This window comes from Salvelinus fontinalis, chromosome 9 (genome assembly GCF_029448725.1).
Source record: "Salvelinus fontinalis isolate EN_2023a chromosome 9, ASM2944872v1, whole genome shotgun sequence".
Lineage (NCBI taxonomy): Eukaryota > Metazoa > Chordata > Actinopteri > Salmoniformes > Salmonidae > Salvelinus > Salvelinus fontinalis.
This window is the reverse complement of record NC_074673.1, coordinates 44,246,277-44,265,055: the sequence shown is the minus strand read 5'-3', so window position 1 is coordinate 44,265,055 and position 18,779 is coordinate 44,246,277. Positions and strand designations below refer to the sequence as shown.

At 41.6% G+C, this 18,779-nt stretch overlaps 1 protein-coding gene across 1 annotated transcript in view; it reads right to left on the bottom strand.

The window, feature by feature from the left end:
• The window catches only part of LOC129862670 (potassium voltage-gated channel subfamily KQT member 1-like), a 270,131-nt gene that overhangs the window by 190,695 nt on the left and 60,657 nt on the right, over positions 1-18,779 (bottom strand). The window lies entirely within an intron of this gene.

Here is an 18,779-nt window from a genome sequence, read left to right as displayed (position 1 = left end):
GCGTGTGTGCGTGTGCACGTGTGCACGTGCGCGTGCGCGTGTGTGTGTGAGTGAGAGGCAAGGCCAGCCTCTGTTTTTGCATGAAATGAAAATAGAGTTGCGACGGTCTGCTTCTCATAAGGAACAGAAAAACAGTGCTGGCCGGTGGCAGGTACCTCACATCCCAACAGCGTGAGTGCACTTCCTGAAACTGACAACATTGTACGGGGGCCAACGTGACAGCGGTCTGCCAGAGACAGAGAGAGAGAGAGAGAGAGAGTGAGGATGGAGAGAACCTTTTAGTCAGTGGCGTAGCGTAGTTTTCGTTAACATTTTTGCATGCTATTCTAGATTTAGAACATAAAACAACATTTTTAAAGCAAACATTATCCCTTAGGTCCAGCACAGCAAATACTTCAATTGTTTAAGCATGTTGCAGAACAGTGATAAAAATGTTTGTTTTTTATGAATATTGGAATCGGTGCTGACAAATCACTGACAGATACTAAAAAAATACATATTTTTGCCTCCAAAAATAAAAGTTCAATACAAATATTTAAAAAAATATGGAAAAAGATTCATTTGAAAATTCACAGTAAAAACAGAATCAGATCTCTGATGGAATTGACATTAGACATTTTTTTCTCAGTTGCTTCATGACTGTAAAACCGAATTAAATGTAACATATCTGAACGAAAATGTTTATTCTATTTTATTATATCAGGGAGATGGAGTTGACAGTTCATGGTTATAACCATGGTGACTCCAATATTGTTTGTTTAAATCTATTAAAAGTAGAGAACTTTTATAGATGTGGTCTTTCTGCACTACATGTAATGAGGACATGAATGAAGGGGTCCTTACGGTGGAGCTGTCCCTGCTCATTCTTGATTCCCTTTAGACCAATCTGAGTTTACCAAATCTCCAGACAAATCTTTTGAATTTTAAACACTTAAAATGGAAAATTCCAAAAACAAATATTTTCCATTTTCCCCTAAATGAAAATGTTAAGATCAAATAATGCAACAAAATATATATATTTTAACTATAAATATAAATGAAAGGAAATGATCTTTAAACTGCAAAATGATCTCTCAGCCTCATGACAAAATGTGTAGAATAGCAGACAATTAGCTCAGTGATTCTTGAAAGTCAGGAAATGTGGGGGTGGGGTGGGGGTGCAAAGCTTGTGCTACCCCAGTGCCTGCATCCTAATACACTAGGGCTGACCTGTATCACTTGCTTATATATAGGGCTGTATCACTGGACTGTGTTAGTGGATTGTATCACTGGACTGCATGAATGGGCTAATCCCGTCACACACTGACTGGGTATAAGGGCTGGAAAGTCAACAGGTACTGACGATAGGCAGCAGGTAGCCTAGCGGCTAAGAGTGTTGGGCCAGTAACCGAAAGCTCGCTGGATTGAATCCTTAAACCGACTAGGTGAAAAATCTGTCAATGTGCCCTTGAGCAAGGTACTTAACCCTAATTGCTCCTGTAATCGCTCTGGATAAGAGCGTCTGCTAAATGACTAAAATGTCAAAAATAATAATACATCAAAGTCTGTTCTAAAAGACTGTGATCTATTCCAAAAGAAAAGTGGCATGTACTTAGTGCTGTCATCGGTTATAGACTGTTATAGACTGTTCACAGCTTGAAAACAGTGCTGCAACTTCTGACACGAAAAGTGGATCCTTTTGGAAAGAAACAAAAAAAGATGTATTTGATATGAAAAAAAAGAAAAATATGGTTTCGATAATAAATGATTTTGTGTAATTCCTCTCTGCACAACACTGAGGGAAAATAGTTTTAGACGTTTAATAATGAATTCCTTGCAGTGGCCAGGGAGAGGGCTTGACCGAGTTGGGCCCACCCTTACAAACCCTGGAAAACACTTAACATTGACATTTCCACTTTCACTCAGTGCTCTGCTGCTTAAAGGCCCCGTGCAATCAAAAATGTGATATTCCAGTGTTTTATATATACTTCCACACTATAAGGTTGTAATAATACTGAGAAAGTGTGAAAATTATGATAATGCCCTTTTTAATGTAAGAGCTATTTGAAAAGACCACCTGAAATTGGTGGGATGGAGTTTTGGCCTACCTGGTGACATCACCAGCCGGTAAATTAGTTAACAGGCCAATAAGAAAGAGAGTTCCAAACCTCTCTGTCATTGACAGCTAGTTTTCCATTTTTCCCTCCACATTCAGACCACTCCCAGACAGTCCTAGCAAAATTCTTACATGAGAAATGTCTCTTCGCTAAGAAGCAATTTTTGTTTCTTTTTTGACAATTTTAATTGAAAACTAACCCAGTAAGGTACTTAATTGTTACCTAGAAATTATTTTATATTGAGAAAAAAACATCTGCATTTTATATTTTTCCTTTTATTCACTCTGCAAATCTGTCACGGCAGCAGTACGATTGAATGAATCCACAATATTCCAAGGACAAAAACAAAACCATATCTTAAATTATTGTATTGTGTAACTCAATATGAGTGTGAAGCAGATGAGTCTGGTGGGATGAGCTATAGGAGGACGGTTTGATTGTAATGGCTGGAATAAAACGAATGGAAAGGAGTCAAACATGTGGTTTCCATATGTTCTATGTGTTTGATACCGTTCCATTAATTCCATAGCCATTACAATGAGCCCGTCTTCCTATAGTTCCTCCCACCAGCCTCCTCTGGTGTGAAGATAATTCAGTGCAGTGAGGAAAGATGCAGCTATAGCACAGCCTGGTGCTGACCGAAGAGATTTCTCATAGTCTAACTCTGTTCCCCTCCCCCACGTCATAGTAAGCTACTGCTGACGTTTGGCCTTTTTCACTCCCATGTTTGTTTTTGGAGTTTCTGTCCAGAAGAACATTTATTTCTCTCAGGGGAAGGAAGTATCAGCCAAAATAGCATTGACACTATGAATAATTTCAATGGTATTTAAGTAAATAGCATTTTGTCCCAGTGTATAGAAAGGTGATGAACCTTTCTGTGTACTAAAAGAGGGACAATAGGCACGCTGGTGAGTATGCCCTCCTCATGCTAATGACATCAGGCTGTCTAGTGTCCAATGGTGTTTTCCGTTCCCCACCCTCATGACTCATAGAGCACCCCTTCCCAAAGAAAGTTCTCACATGAAGACCTGGAAATATAACATATTTTATGAGACAACTTTAGCACAATATACAGTATGAACCAAAAACACTTGATAATTCAATCATATAGTTAAATGTACCGAGAAGCCTTTCCACCCCTGTACCCTGGGTCTGGCTGGGTCTTATAAAGTTGCCTCACTGTGGACCCCACAGCTATCAAAGGCCTCTGCCCTCACTCCTTCAGTGAGGGGAGGTAACAGGAACTATCATGATAGGCTGGACACTTCCTGGGCCTCTGTGGCAGCCATAAAAGCCTTAACAGTCTGTGTCAGTCCACCCCAGACCCCGACCCAGTGCACTGCACAAAGCACGGTGCCATGTAACCACACGGTGCCATGTAACCACCTCTGATAATGACACATTCATAATCCATACATAATACATTCATAATCCATACATAACACATTCATAACCTATACATAACATTCATAACCTATACATAACATTCATAACCTATACATAACATTCATAACCTATACATAACATTCATAACCTATACATAACATTCATAACCTATACATAACATTCATAACCTATACATAACATTCATAACCTATACATAACACATTCATAACCTATACATAACACATTCATAACCTATACATAACACATTCATAACCTATACATAACACATTCATAAGCAGTGCATGATCGTTTTACCACTATGTGCTTTACTTTTTCCATTTGCCTCAAAGGGGCAATCATCCATTCTTGGATTTATAAATTAACAATCTGTACCCATTGATTCTTGAACAATATAACTTGTTTACGAATTTGAGAGTGGTTAAATGTATCCATACTAGAGGTCTACCGGTTAATTGGAATGGCCGATTAATTAGGGCCGATTTAAAGTTTTCATAACAATCGGAAATCGGTAATTTGGGAAAATATTTTTTTACACCTTTATTTAACTCGGCAAGTCAGTTAAGAACACATTATTATTTTCAATGGCGGCCTAGGAATGGTGGGTTAACTGCCTTGTTCAGGGGCAGAACGTCAGATTTTTACCTTGTCAGCTCAGGGATTCAATCTTGCAACTTTACGGTTAACTAGTCCAACGCTCTAACCACCTGCCTCACGAGGAGCCCGCCTGTTACGCGAATGCAGTAAGAAGCCAAGGTAAGTTGCTAGCTAGCATTAAACTTATCTTATAAAAAACAATCAATCAATCATAATCACTAGTTATAACTACACATGGTTGATGATATTACTAGTTTATCTAGCGTGTCCTGCGTTGCATATAATCGCTGCGGTGCGCATTCGCGAAAAAGGACTGTCGTTGCTCCAACGTGTACCTAACCATAAACATCAATGCCTTTCTTAAAATCAATACACAGAAGTATATATTTTTAAACCTGCATATTTAGCTAAAAGAAATCCAGGTTAGCAGGCAATATTAACCAGGTGAAATTGTGTCACATAACATTGAAGGTTGTGCAATGTAACAGGAATATTTAGACTTATGGTTGCCACCCGTTAGATAAAATACAGAACGGTTCCGTATTTCACTGAAAGAATAAACGCTTTGTTTTCGAGATGATAGTTTATGGATTCGACCATATTAATGACCTAAGGCTCGTATTTCTGTGTGTTATTATGTTATAATTAAGTCTATGATTTGATAGAGCAGTCTGACTGAGCGATGTTAGGCACCAGCAGGCTCGTAAGCATTCATTCAAACAGCACTTTCGTGCGTTTTGCCAGCAGCTCTTCGCAATGCTTCAAGCATTGCGCTGTTTATGACTTCAAGCCTATCAACTCCCGAGATTAGGCTGGTGTAACCGATGTGAAATGGCTAGCTAGTTAGCGGGGTGCGCGCTAATAGCGTTTCAAGCGTCACTCGCTCTGAGACTTAGAGTAGTTGTTCCCCTTGCTCTGCATGGGTAATGCTGCTTCGAGGGTGGTTGTTGTTGATGTGTTCATGGTTCGAGCCCAGGTAGCGGCGAGGAGAGGGATGGAAGCTAGACTGTTACACTGGCAATACTAAAGTGCCTATAAGAACATCCAATAGTCAAAGGTATATGAAATACAAATCGTATAGAGAGAAATAGTCCTATAATTCCTATAATAACTACAACCTAAAACTTCTTACCTCGCAATATTGAAGACTCATGTTAAAAGGAACCACCAGCTTTCATATGTTCTCATGTTCTGAGCAAGGAACTTAAACGCTAGCTTTCTTACATGGCACATATTGCACTTTTACCTTCTTCTCCAACACTTTGTTTTTGATTTATTTAAACCAAATTGAACATGTTTCATAATTTATTTGAGGCTAAATTGATTTTATTGAGGTATTATATTAAGTTAAAATAAGTGTTCATTCAGTATTGTTGTAATTGTCATTATCACAAATATTATTTTATTTAAAAAATCGTCCGATTAATCGGTATCTGCTTTTTTGGGTCCTCCAATAATCGGTATCTGCGTTGAAAAATCATAATCGGTCAACCTCTAATCCATACCCACTTTGTTATTGTTTCTACTGCTGATTGCCCCTTTAAACCAAACATTTAATTTAAAAAACCCTGTGAAGTAAAACTCGACTTTCATCCATCAAAAGACGCTTCACATTCAGCTTCAATCCCAAAGTTCCGACCAAAGACAGCGTTTTTTAATAAAGGATTAAAAGAAGCCATAACGTTACAGTAGCATGCTGGAAAAGACTTTACAGCACATATACACTTGTAGGAGAAAAGTGCCAGCTTTTCAGCACTCTGAGAGACTTATTTAGGAGGTTATTAGTCCCACTTCCAACCCCAGCTCCTGGGAGGGCTATCATTAGGCTAGGCTGGGCTTGAGCCTGGCTGTATGTTTGGCTCCCATTAGGAGCAGTGGAAAATACACTACTTCTAGAGGATTGTGGGGGGGGCTAGGGGAGTACTATATAAGGCCACAGCTAGATTACCTGTTAAGTTCCCCTCAATGATCTAGAGCATGTGTCAAACTCATTCCACGGAGGGCCGACTGTCTGCGGGTTTTCGCTCCACCCTTGTACTTGATTGATGAAGTTCACTGATGAATTAGGAACTCTCCTCACCTGGTTGTCTATGTCTTAATTGGACACAAACTGAAAGGACAAAAATAAAACCAGCAGACACATGGAATGAGTTTGACACCCCTGATCTAAAGCTTTTCAAATCAAATCAAATGTTATTGGTTGCATACACATATTTAGCAGATGTTATTGCGGATGTACCAAAATGCTTGTGTTCCTAGCTCCAACAGTACAGTAATATCTAACATTTCACAACAATACACACAAATCTAAAAGTAAAATGAAATTAAGAAATATATAAATACATGTATTAGGACAAGCAATGTCAGAGTCCGTAGTATAAATAGAATATTTATATATATATGTGATGGGATGTATAGATATTATGGGAAGTATGTGGATAGAATATTTAGTATATCTGTAGAATACGTGGATAGAATAGTACATATACAGCAATAGTTTAATAGGATGGCATTGACTAGAATACAGCATATACATATGAAATGAGTAAAACAGTGTGTAAACATTATTAAAGTGACCAGTGATTCCATGTCTATGTACACAGGGCAGCAGCCTCTAAGGTGCAGGGTTGAGTAACCGGGTGGTAGCTGGCTAGTGACAGTGACAAAGTTCAGGGCAGGTTACTGGGTGGAGGCCGGCTATTGATGGCTATTTAACTCTGATGGCCTTGTGATAGAAGCTGTTCTTCAGTCTCTCGGTCCCATCTTTGATGCACTTGTACTGACTTCCCTTCTGGATGACAGCAGGGTGAACAAGCCGTGGCTCGGGTGGTTGATGTCCTTGATGATCTTTTTGGCCTTCCTGTGACATCTGGTGCTGTAGGTGTCCTAGCGGGCTGGCATCGTCCCCCTGGTAATGCGTTGGGCAGACCGCACCACCCTCTGGAGAGCCCTACGGTTGCGGACGGTGCAGTTGCCATACCAGGGGGTGAACCACCCCGATAGGATGCTCTTAATGGTGCATCTAAAAATTTGTGAGGGTCTTAGGGGCCAAGCCACATTTCTTCAGCCTCCTGAGTTTGAAGAGGTGCTGTTGTGCCTTCTTCACCACACTGTCTTTGAGTATGGACCATTTCAGATTGTCAGTGATGTGTACACCAAGGAACTTGGAGCTTTTCACCTACTCCACTGCGGCCCCGTTGATGTGGATGGGGGCGTGCTCCCTCTGCTGTCTCCTGAAGTCCACGATGAGTTCCTTCATTTTGTTGACATTGAGGCAGACGTTATTTTCTTGGCACCAATCCGCCAGGGCCCTCATCTCTTCCCTGTAGGCTGTCTCGTCATTGTTGGTAATCAGGGCCTACTACTGTTGTGTCGTCTGCAAACTTGATGATTGAGCACGCACCCTTGTTGGGCCCCTGTGTTGAGGATCAGTGTAGTGGATGTGTTGTTTCCTACCTTCACCACCAGTTCCGTCAGGGAGTCCAGGACCCAGTTGCACAGTATGGTGTTCAGACCCAGGGCCCTGACCTTAATGTTGAGCTTGGAGGATACTATGGTGTTGAATGCTGAGCTGTAGTCAATTAACAACATTCTTACATAGGTATTCCTCTTGTCCAGATGGGATAGGGCAGTGTGCAGTGCGATGGCGTTTGTATCGTCTGGGGGCTGTATTGAGGTGGTATGCAAATTAAAGTATGTCTAGGGTGTGAGGTAAGGTGGATGTGATATGGTCCTTAACTAGCCTCTCAAAGCACTTCATGATGACAGACGTGAGTGATACGGGTCGATAGTAATTTAGTTCTACCTTTTCTTTCTTGGGTACAGGAACAATGGTGGACATCTTGAAGCAAGTGGGGTCAGCAGACAGGGATGGGGAGAGATTGAATATGTCCGCAAACCTTCCAGGACGCGGATAGGGAAGTCGTCTGGGCAGGCAGTTTTGCGAGGGTTAATACGCTTAAATGTCCTACGTCGGCCACGGAGAACAAGAGTCCATGGTTCTCGGGAGCGGCCCGTGTCAGTGGCACTGTGTTATCCTCAACACGGGCGAAGAAGGTGATAGCTTGTCTGGGAGCAAGACGTCGGTGTCCGTGACGTGGCTGGTTTTCCCTTTGTAATCCCTGATTGTCTGAAGTCCCTGCCACATACGTCTCGTGTCAGAGCCATTGAATTGTGACTCCACTTTGTCTCTGTATTGACGTTTCTCCTGTTTGATTGCCTTACTGAGGGAATAAGTGCAATGTTTGTATTCAACCATATTCTCAGTCACCTTGCTGTGGTTAAATGCGGTGCTTCGTGCTTTCAGTATTGTGCGAATGCGGCCATCTATCCACAGTTTCTGGTTTGGGTAGGTTTTAATAGCCACAGTGGGAACAACATTCCCATACTCTTCCTGATTAACTCAGTCACCGTGTCAGTGTATACGTCAATGTTATTCTCAGAGGCAACCTGGAACATCCCATCCCATTCCGCGTGATCAAAACAATCTTGAAGCATGGATTCGGATTGGTCAGACCAGCGTTGAATGGACCTTAGCATGGGTACTTCCTGTTTGAGTTTCTGCCTACAGGAAGGAAGGAGCAGAATGGAGTCGTGATCTGATTTGCCGAAGGGAAGGCGGGAGAGGGCCTTGTAGCTATCCCGGAAGGGAGAGTAACAATGGTCGAGAGTTTTTGAAGCATGAGTACTACACGCAAACATAAATACTTTATTTTCTTAAGTATTCAGACCCTTTGCTTTGAGACTCGAAATTGAGCTCAGGTGAATCCTGTTTCCATTGATCATCCTTGAGATGTTTCTACAACTTCATTGGTGTCCACCTGTGGTAAATTCAATTGATTGGACATGATTTAGAAAGGCACACCACTGTCTGTATAAGGTCCCACAGTTGACAGTGCCATGCCAGAGCAAAAACCAAGCCATAAGGTCGAAGGAATTGTCAGTAGAGCTCCGAGATAGGATTGTGTTGAGGCACAGATGTGGGGAAGGGTACCAACAAAAATTCTGCAGCATTGAAGGTCCATAAAAACACATTGGCCTCCATCATTCCTAAATGGAAAAAGTTTGTAACCACCAAGACTCTCCCTAAAGCTGGCCGCCCGGCCAAACAGAGCAATAAGGGGGAGAAGGGCCTTGGTCAGGGAGATGACCAAGAACCCAATGGTCACTCTGACAGAGCTCCAGAGTTCCTCTGTGGAGATGGGATAATCTTCCAAAAGGACAATCTCTGCAGCACCCCACCAATCAGGCCTTTATGGTAGAATAGCCAGACGGAAGCCAGTCCTCAGTAAAAGGCACATGACAACTCACTTGGAGTTTGCCAAAATGCACCTAAAGGACTCTCAGGCCATGAGAAACAAGATTCTATGGTCAGATGAAACCAAGATTGAACACTTAGGCCTGAATGCCAAGCGTCACGTCTGGAGAATACCTGGCACCATCCCTACGGTGAAGCATGGTGGTGGCAGCATCATGCTGTGGGGATGTTTCAGCGGCAGGGACTGGGAGACTAGTCAGGATCGAGGGAAAGATGAACGGAGCAAAGTACAGAGAGATCCTTGATGAAAACCTGCTCCAGAGCGCTCAGGACATCAGACTGGGGGCGAAGGTTCACCTTCCAACAGGACAATGACCCTAAGCACACATAGTCAAGGGGTCTGAATACTTTCCGAATGCACTGTATGTAAAGTACAAAACACAACACCATGATGAAGTATATGCAGATGTAAATGTTGATGCAGTGTTAAAGTGTTAATTGTGCAGTGGTAAAATGTACCATAAAAGTGGATGCGTGGGTGTGATTCTAAATGACCTCAGTGAGTATTCTACAGGATGCGTGGGTGTGAGAAACTATGCCGCAGTTCCAGTGAGGATTTACCCCAGTGTTTTAACCAAAATAATTTTTGGTTCCATCTACGCGGGCCGGCACCCGTGTCTCACTGGGCCATGGCTCCGGCGGACCTGCTCTCACTTGGAGTCAAGGCACTCAGTACTTTTCAGCTGGCATTTACATAACAGCTAACTGTGAACTTTAACAGCGTCTCATAAAGCAACAGTCTTGAATGATGCAGAGGTTCATGATTCTGCTCGCCACAAGTCTTTGTCACTCTCCTGATGCACAAACCGGCCGTGGCTGCAGATCCAACATTTGTCTGACCTTTTTTCCCCCCAGACTGAAGGTCCTGAAGTGGATCATTTTCTGTGCATCTGTTTTTCTACCTCTACTTTACACATTTTTGTGGTCTCCTTCCTTTTACTGTCAATCGTGAATGATAATTCTTCAAGTTTTACTGGTGAAATGTCCATGCAGCAGCTGCATATAAAACCATTTGATCTCAATCAGTTTCATGTGGATATGCATTTCCAGTGTTGTTTTGAATTTTAGAGCAGATGGTGTTAACAAACTTTAGCATAGCCTAGCTATGGATTTTGCCTAGTAGTGAGCTCTGTTGAATTTTGGCCACACGAGAGAAAAATGCAGTGGTGTTTTAGTCTTACAGTAAACGTTATTCCATGTCATTATATTCTGTTATGTACAATACTATCATGATGTGACCTTGCAGATGTTGATCCAGCTTTGATCTAACTTCATTAAACAAGAACGATTCGCCAGAATAGAATGTTCTCCACGAGTAAAGCAGAGACTGTGTGTAAAGTAGAGAAAAAAACACATGTGCAGAAGCTTTCGGGATCTTTACCCCAGGAAAAAAAAAGGTCAGGGAAAAGTTGGCTCCACAGTTGCTCCGAACACAATAACACTAGAGCTTACATTAACATAAAAGACTGGCGGCCCACTGGTGTAGGGGTAAGTCTCATTGGAAATGCACCATAACTAACTCGCTGCTGGTGTGCGTCAGTTTGGAGCAGTTATGTCAAGTATTAATGAGATATTATGTTCCTTCCAGGGCCCACGCAATAAGTGTAAGGGCTGGCTATGTAGCACCATCTGAGTACAACAGGCCTAATTCTGAATCTGTGAATGGTTCCATACACAAATCTGCGGTGTAATCTGACTGAGGGCTGCATAGCTATATGACACTGGCCTCAATCAAAGAGCTTTCCTGGCATTCCAAATATTCCAACATTTTTCATTCTTCAATGAAAGACCTTGTGATTGGTTTCCACATCATCATTTTCATGATGTTTCAATGATACACTTGTAGCATTTTTGTTGTTTTTAAAGAATCATAAAAAAGTACACGTAAAAAAAAAAAACCTCCCAGGGTTTATTCAGCCAGGTGGGGCTTGCTCTTAGCATACGTGTGACTGACACACACACACACATCCCGTGTGGTCAAGGCTGCTCTGGGCAGCCCTCTCCTCTTCAGGGTTCCAGCGGGAATCCGCCCTGGCCCAGCATCTCTCTGCGTGTGTGAGAGAGAAACCACAGGGCCCCATGGACCAGCTCCATCAACAGGCTCCTTATTCAGCCCCCAGCCTGAACACTGGGCCCTCTGACGGAGCCCAGGCACCTGGCTGCGGAGCTGAGGAGCGCGGGAGACATCAGAGGCGGGCAGCGGCGAGGATGCCACACCTGAATAAACCCTCCTGGACCACATCAATGCCAGTACTGGGCCACCTGAAACTGCTCCCCAGGCTGCCAAAGCCCCAGCCCCAGCACCGGGCCAGCATAGCTAGGACCAGCATAGCTAGGACCAGCATAGCTAGGACCAGCATAGCTAGGACCAGCATAGCTAGGACCAGCATAGCTAGGGCCAGCATAGCTAGGGCCAGCATAGCTAGGGCCAGCATAGCTAGGACCAGCATAGCTAGGACCAGCATAGCTAGGGCCAGCATAGCTAGGACCAGCATAGCTAGGACCAGCATAGCTAGGACCAGCATAGCTAGGGCCAGCATAGCTACGGCCAGCATAGCTAGGACCAGCATAGCTAGGACCAGCATAGCTAGGACCAGCATAGCTACGGCCAGCAGCGCATAAACAGCTCCACTCAGGTGCTTCTGTGTGCCACTGTTTTCATTACTGGGAGTGGAAACCGAGCCCAGTGGAGAGGAAGAGACACAGAGGAAGGGATGGAGTAGTATTTATACAGGTGTTTCATATAGGTTGAGCCGCGTGTGAGAGAGATACACCTCTGAAATAGAGTGGATTTGTACTAGTCTGTGACTCCTTTCTCAGAAGTCCAGCTTTGTGGGCCTATGGGAGCCAGGCCTGCTCAGAAGATTAGGAGGTACTGCTGTAAGACACAGTTCGACTTCACATACATCAGAGGTCGTGCAGCCTGCGGTCCAAAACTGGCTTCATTTTTTGAGCCACTTAAAAATGTTAGTAAAAGAAGAACAAATATACACTACCGTTCAAAAGTTTGGGGTCACTTAGAAATGTCTACGATTTTGAAAGAAAATGAAAAGAAAATATCCATGAAAGTAACATCAAATTGATCAGAAATACAGTATAGACATTGTTAATGTTGTAAATGACTATTGTAGCTGGAAATGGCAGAGTTTTTATGAAATATCTACATAGGCATACAGAGGCCCATTATCAGCAACCATCACTCTTGTGTTCCAATGGCACGTTGTGTTAGCTAATCCAAGTTAATAATTTTAAAAGGCTAATTGATCATTAGAAAACCCTTTTGAAATTGTGTTAGCACAGCTGAAAACTGTTGTGCTAATTAAAGAAGCAATAAAACTGGACTTATTGAGACTAGTTGAGTATCTGGAGCATCAGCACTTGTGGATTTGATTACAGGCTCAAAATGGCCAGAAACAAAGAACTTTCTTCTGAAACTCGGGAGTCTATTCTTGTTCTGAGAAATGAAGGCTATTCCATGAGAGAAATTGCCAAGAAACTGAAGATCTCGTTCAACGCTGTGTCCTACTCACTTCACAGAACAGTGCAAACTGGCTCTAACCAGAATAGAAATAGGAGTGGGAGGCCCCGGTGCACAACTGAGCAAGAGGACAAGTACATTAGAGTGTCTAGTTTGAGAAACAGACACCTCACAAGTCCTCAACTGGCAGCTTCATTAAATAGTACCGACAAAACACCAGTCTCAACGTCAACAGTGAAGAGGCGACTCCGGGATGCCTTCTAGACAGAGTTCCTCTGTCCAGTGTCTGTGTACTTTAACCCATCTTAATCTTTTCTTTTTATTGGCCAGTCTGAGATATGGCTTTTTCTTTGCAACTCTGCCTAGAAGGCCAGCATCCCGGAGTTGCCTCTTAACTGTTTCTCAAACTATATATATATATATATATATATTTTTTTTTTTTATTAGTTTGTTTAGACTAATATCATCCGGAATTCAGCTAAAAAGTCGTTTAATTTAGAAAAAATATATATGTTTTATTGTGTCTCAATATAAGTTATGAAATAATTGTTATTTTCAAATACAATCTGGTTTTGGGCCTAGTTATGGTCAATTTGCAGTGTACAAATTAATATAATTATGCTCCAGCCAGCCGACCAAATCTAGTTGCCTACCCCTGACATACAGTACACTATACTGACTGACTGATGACCACTGACCCTAGGATGACGTTTCTTACCCCCACAAAGATATTAACTCCACACTAGATTGAAATATTGCTTGATAGTATAGACATAATATGGCTTTCTCTATAACACAGAAACGTATACTTCCAGGCAGCAGAGTTGTGGCAATTGTAAAGTACCTTATATGGAAAAGAGACATATTACATGACATATCCCCCACTGATGCTAATCTCTCATAAGAATAAAAGTTACAGAATGATTTGTGTTTGTGTAAATATATTGGTTCATAGTGTATTTTACAGTTTAACCCCAGGTCACCTTTTCATTACAGCTTTTCTACACTAACATTGAAATGAATGGTGGTTAATTTAGTTTCCAAAAAAGCTGATAAATGCTTAAAAAAGTGTCATGATCAAAATATATTATAACAGCTACAGATCAAAACACTGTAATTGTCAGTAATATAGTTTAGTGAGTGTGTAAATATTAATCATCCTTAGGTTTAATCGTGACAAATACAACCGTAATTTCACTGATATTTCCCTCCCCAAAACAAAGGGATAGCAAACATGACATCATCATAGTTCTGCGAGGCATGATGCAAAAAAAAACCCGGCAATTTCCTGAGTTTATTATTCTTTTCAATCTCTCTCTTTTTTTAAATATCGTTTCAGTTACATTTTGCCGTGGTAGGGACGGGCTGTACCAGGGGAAAAAAGAACAGCCCTGCTGCCAAAAGCGGGCCTGGACGATTTGTTAGTTTAACATCTCACTACATAGGAAATCTATGAACTGCTGCTGAGCCTGAAGAAATACACCAGCAGCATGAATATATGTACTTGGTGCTCAGACCTACACTATACACCACCATACATGCTCTTACCACACAACCAGGGCTTGTGTGTGGGGAGTGAGGACGCTACAATATTTTGGGACTGTGCATAGTACAAACAAACATACACGCGACACACTACCACATACAATAAATCAAGAAATATGTTCTTCTAGCCTCCCATATGATGCTCGTGTACTTCATAGTCCCAGTATTTACTCAGAGTATACGCACTACTGTTGATGTTAGCGAGAGTATTTTTATGCAGCACTATTTATCTACTGTAAGTGAGTATTTTTTTAAATGTATTTCCAGTCTGACTTTATTTACTGCTTAGCTGTGATTTCAAATCTGCAGTGAGGGATCATAAAGGGGCATTCCTCCAGTGAAGATCCCTGCCCATAAACCCCAAGCCTCCACCGCTGGGAGTAAACACTGGGCTTTAACGACAACACGCACAGGGCTTTCATTAATGCTGCCCGGCCAGTAGTGTCAGCCCCAAGTAAATGTACTCTTTAATTAAATACTTTATGGAGGGACCTTTTATTGCCTTGGTCTGGCCTGGTGTACTATACCTCATTAAAGAAGAAAAAATGCCTGTTGTTTGCTAACCTTTACATTCTAGTTGTTAGGACCTTGTTCCATATCCAATGATCTCTTTAGTATTGGCTCTGTGGGGACAACTGTGGATATAAATTCGAACTATACATCAGCTGAACTGTGTAATACTTCCACTTCTTAATGTCTCAGCTTCAGTTTCATACAGGCCCTGATATAATTCTGGGAGTTTCACAATGAGCCAACGGCTAATTACATGAACGAGTTCAATCTATCTTGGACACTCACCTAGAGGCTATCGGAGAAGCTTGGGCTTTAGCTACCATTCATTTCAGGGACGCTGACACTTAATATGAATGTTGTCACTGTATCAAATAAAACAAAATCGCCACTGACTTGAGGATACTTTTTATGACTAAAATGTGTATTTCTTTTTTTATCAGCTGCAACCAAACACTTATAGTTGGGCTTGTTGGAACATTCCGGTGTCTCACTACATCACTTATAATTTGTATTTCCACATCGTTCTTGAAATAACTCCCGCGTGTTCAGATGCTGTAAAGCAGTCCCGAGAAGCATTTCAAATATGAGTAATACATGTGGGTGAGTGGGGACTGAGCGAGGCCTGTAAGCACATAAAACTGCAGCGTTTGTAATGAGATTAACTACTGTCTCCTATGGCAGTCATAGGGCTGGGCCAGTATGCCCAGGGAGATGAATCAGTATGTGGCTGTTTTATTACAAGTCTTATGATTATTTTCTCTCTCCCTCCCTCCTTTTTTTATTGTTCAGAGCAGCCAGGCAGCATTAGACTAGCCCTTCTTTCTCTCTAAAGACTGAGTGTGCATATATCTTACCTAATCCAGTGTGTGCTAAGACTTATACAGCCTCGCGCTGACAGGGCACTTTGTCATCTTGTCACTCGACAGTAAGCAGAAATATTATGAAGATTGGTTGTCGATTTTCTAACTATTTTCGTTGTTATATCCAGCATGAAACTCCATAAAACAAGCCCTGTTAACAACGTACTGTATTAGTACTTGTGTTTTTGACCCAAAAAGTCATACTAGGTACACCAAGCAACATATAAAAGTATAGGGCCATATGGAGGCCACACCAATGTACATAAATTCAACTAAAATTTACAACAGAGTGAGTTGCACAACAGACAAATGACTATCAGTGCAAAAGCAGCCAACACCACACTCCTCTCTCCCTCTCTCTCTCCCTCCCTCCCTCCCTCCCTGGCTCCCCCTTCCCTCCCACATTCTCTCCCTCCCTCCCTCCCCCCGGTGGCCCATGCAGACTTTTACAGGTCTGTAGAGGAGGGGTGGGGGCAGGGGAGAGGTGCCAGGGCACACCCCAAAGGAGGGACAGAGGAACTACCCCGGGTCACTTGATGACAGACACACAACTCTAGTCCGCTGCCTTGAGATAGAGGTAGAGGTAGAGGTAGAGGAGAGAGGAGAGAGGAGAGGAGAGAAAAAAAAGGAGAATGGAGGAACCGTAAATGAACACCACAATCAGCAATATAAGGACTTCCTCTATTTGGGGCCAAATAAGTATTTAAAAACATTTACTTTTCCTGCAGGACTAAGCTCTGTGAATGTAAATCTGTCAGTTGGGTTTGTATCTTGATGACAGGGAAAATTAAACCAACTTCTCTCATAGATACACATACAGACCGTATATAGAGCAGTGTGTGTCATCATAGCCAGTAGTTTCTCACACATTCTGTTGAGTATAGCACAATTATCGGAAATAACTATTTATCACACTTTGCCCGAGTCCGGAGAAAAAGCGAAGGAATAAAAAAAAAGGCTAATTTATACGGTAACATAAACAAATGTATACAATCGCAGAAGTGTTCTTTGTACAACAATCCCCTAACAAATACCCCCCAAAATGATGGTGAATATCACACTGACTACGTCAATTAACTCAGTGTTTCTCTCTCTTAAGCTTGCATTATGTGGGATTTCTGTGCATAAGGTTCAGCTAATAAGTGAACAATTGGTTCTGGATACCTCAGACAGCCACCTTTCAGGCCAGTACGGGAGGGGGGGGGGCTGTAAGACAGAGATAACAATCGCGTGGAGGGGTAGCGAGACGGATGGCGTGCAGACGCTGTACAGTGCCACTTCCTCTTGGACAGCCCAGTGTCGTCACAGTCACACACGCATTTCCTCTGATCTGAACCCCACTCGGAGGGAAGTCTAAAGTTAATAATCCACTACTGGCCTGCTATAGTCCTGCTATCTGCTAGAGCACTATCACATATAGAAGCAACAGGAGAAACTCTATAGGAAAATATAGACCCTGCTGGCCCAATGATAGAGTATGTCTGCTTCGTACACTCACTAAGAACAAACAGAGGAGATGACAGAGAAAACTGATGAAAAGGCACAACTCATTGATGAAATATTACTAGTGTTAATATAAACTCCTATTTAAGTTCAAGGTTCAACTTTATTGTCCCAGAGGGCAATTGGTTTTGTAGCAAAGGAGCATGAAAAACAAAATTGAAAGTGGATAACAATGCACACAGTTATGGTGAATACAATGATCTAGCTAGTACATCAAGTCATAGGGCTGACAGACATCAATACTAATATATACAATAGGCCTACTAGTGATCGACAGCAGTAGCACAAAAGTATAGCAAGCCAAAGTTCAAAATCAAATCAACTTTTATTGGTCACATACACTTGTTTAGCAGATGTTATTGGTCACATACACGTGTTTAACAGATGTTATTGGTCACATACACGTGTTTAACAGATGTTATTGGTCACATACACTTGTTTAACAGATGTTATTCGTCACATACACTTGTTTAACATACGTTATTGGTCACATACACGTGTTTAACAGATGTTATTGGTCACATACACTTGTTTAACATACGTTATTGGTCACATACACGTGTTTAACAGATGTTATTGGTCACATACACGTGTTTAACAGATGTTGTTGGTCACATACACGTGTTTAGCAGATGTTATTGGTCACGTACACGTGTTTAGCAGATGTTATTTGTCACATACACATGTTTAGCAGATGTTATTGGTCACGTACACGTGTTTAGCAGATGTTATTTGTCACGTACACGTGTTTAGCAGATGTTATTTGTTATATACACGTGTTTAGCAGATGTTATTGGTTACATACACGTGTTTAGCAGATGTTATTTGTCACATACACGTGTTTAGCAGATGTTATTGGTCACATACACATGTTTAGCAGATGTTATTTGTCACATACACGTGTTTAGCAGATGTTATTTGTCACATACACTTGTTTAACAGATGTTATTGGTCACATACACGTGTTTAGCAGATGTTATTTGTCACATACACTTGTTTAACAGATGTTATTGGTCACATACACGTGTTTAGCAGATGTTATTTGTCACATACACTTGTTTAACAGATGTTATTGGTCACATACACGTGTTTAGCAGATGTTATTTGTCACATACACTTGTTTAACAGATGTTATTTGTCACATACACTTGTTTAACAGATGTTATTTGTCACATACACTTGTTTAACAGATGTTATTTGTCACATACACATGTTTAGCAGATGTTATTGGTCACATACACGTGTTTAGCAGATGTTATTTGTCACATACACTTGTTTAACAGATGTTATTTGTCACATACACATGTTTAGCAGATGTTATTGGTCACATACACATGTTTAGCAGATGTTATTTGTCACATACACATGTTTAGCAGATGTTATTGGTCACATACACATGTTTAGCAGATGTTATTGGTCACATACACATGTTTAGCAGATGTTATTTGTCACATACACATGTTTAG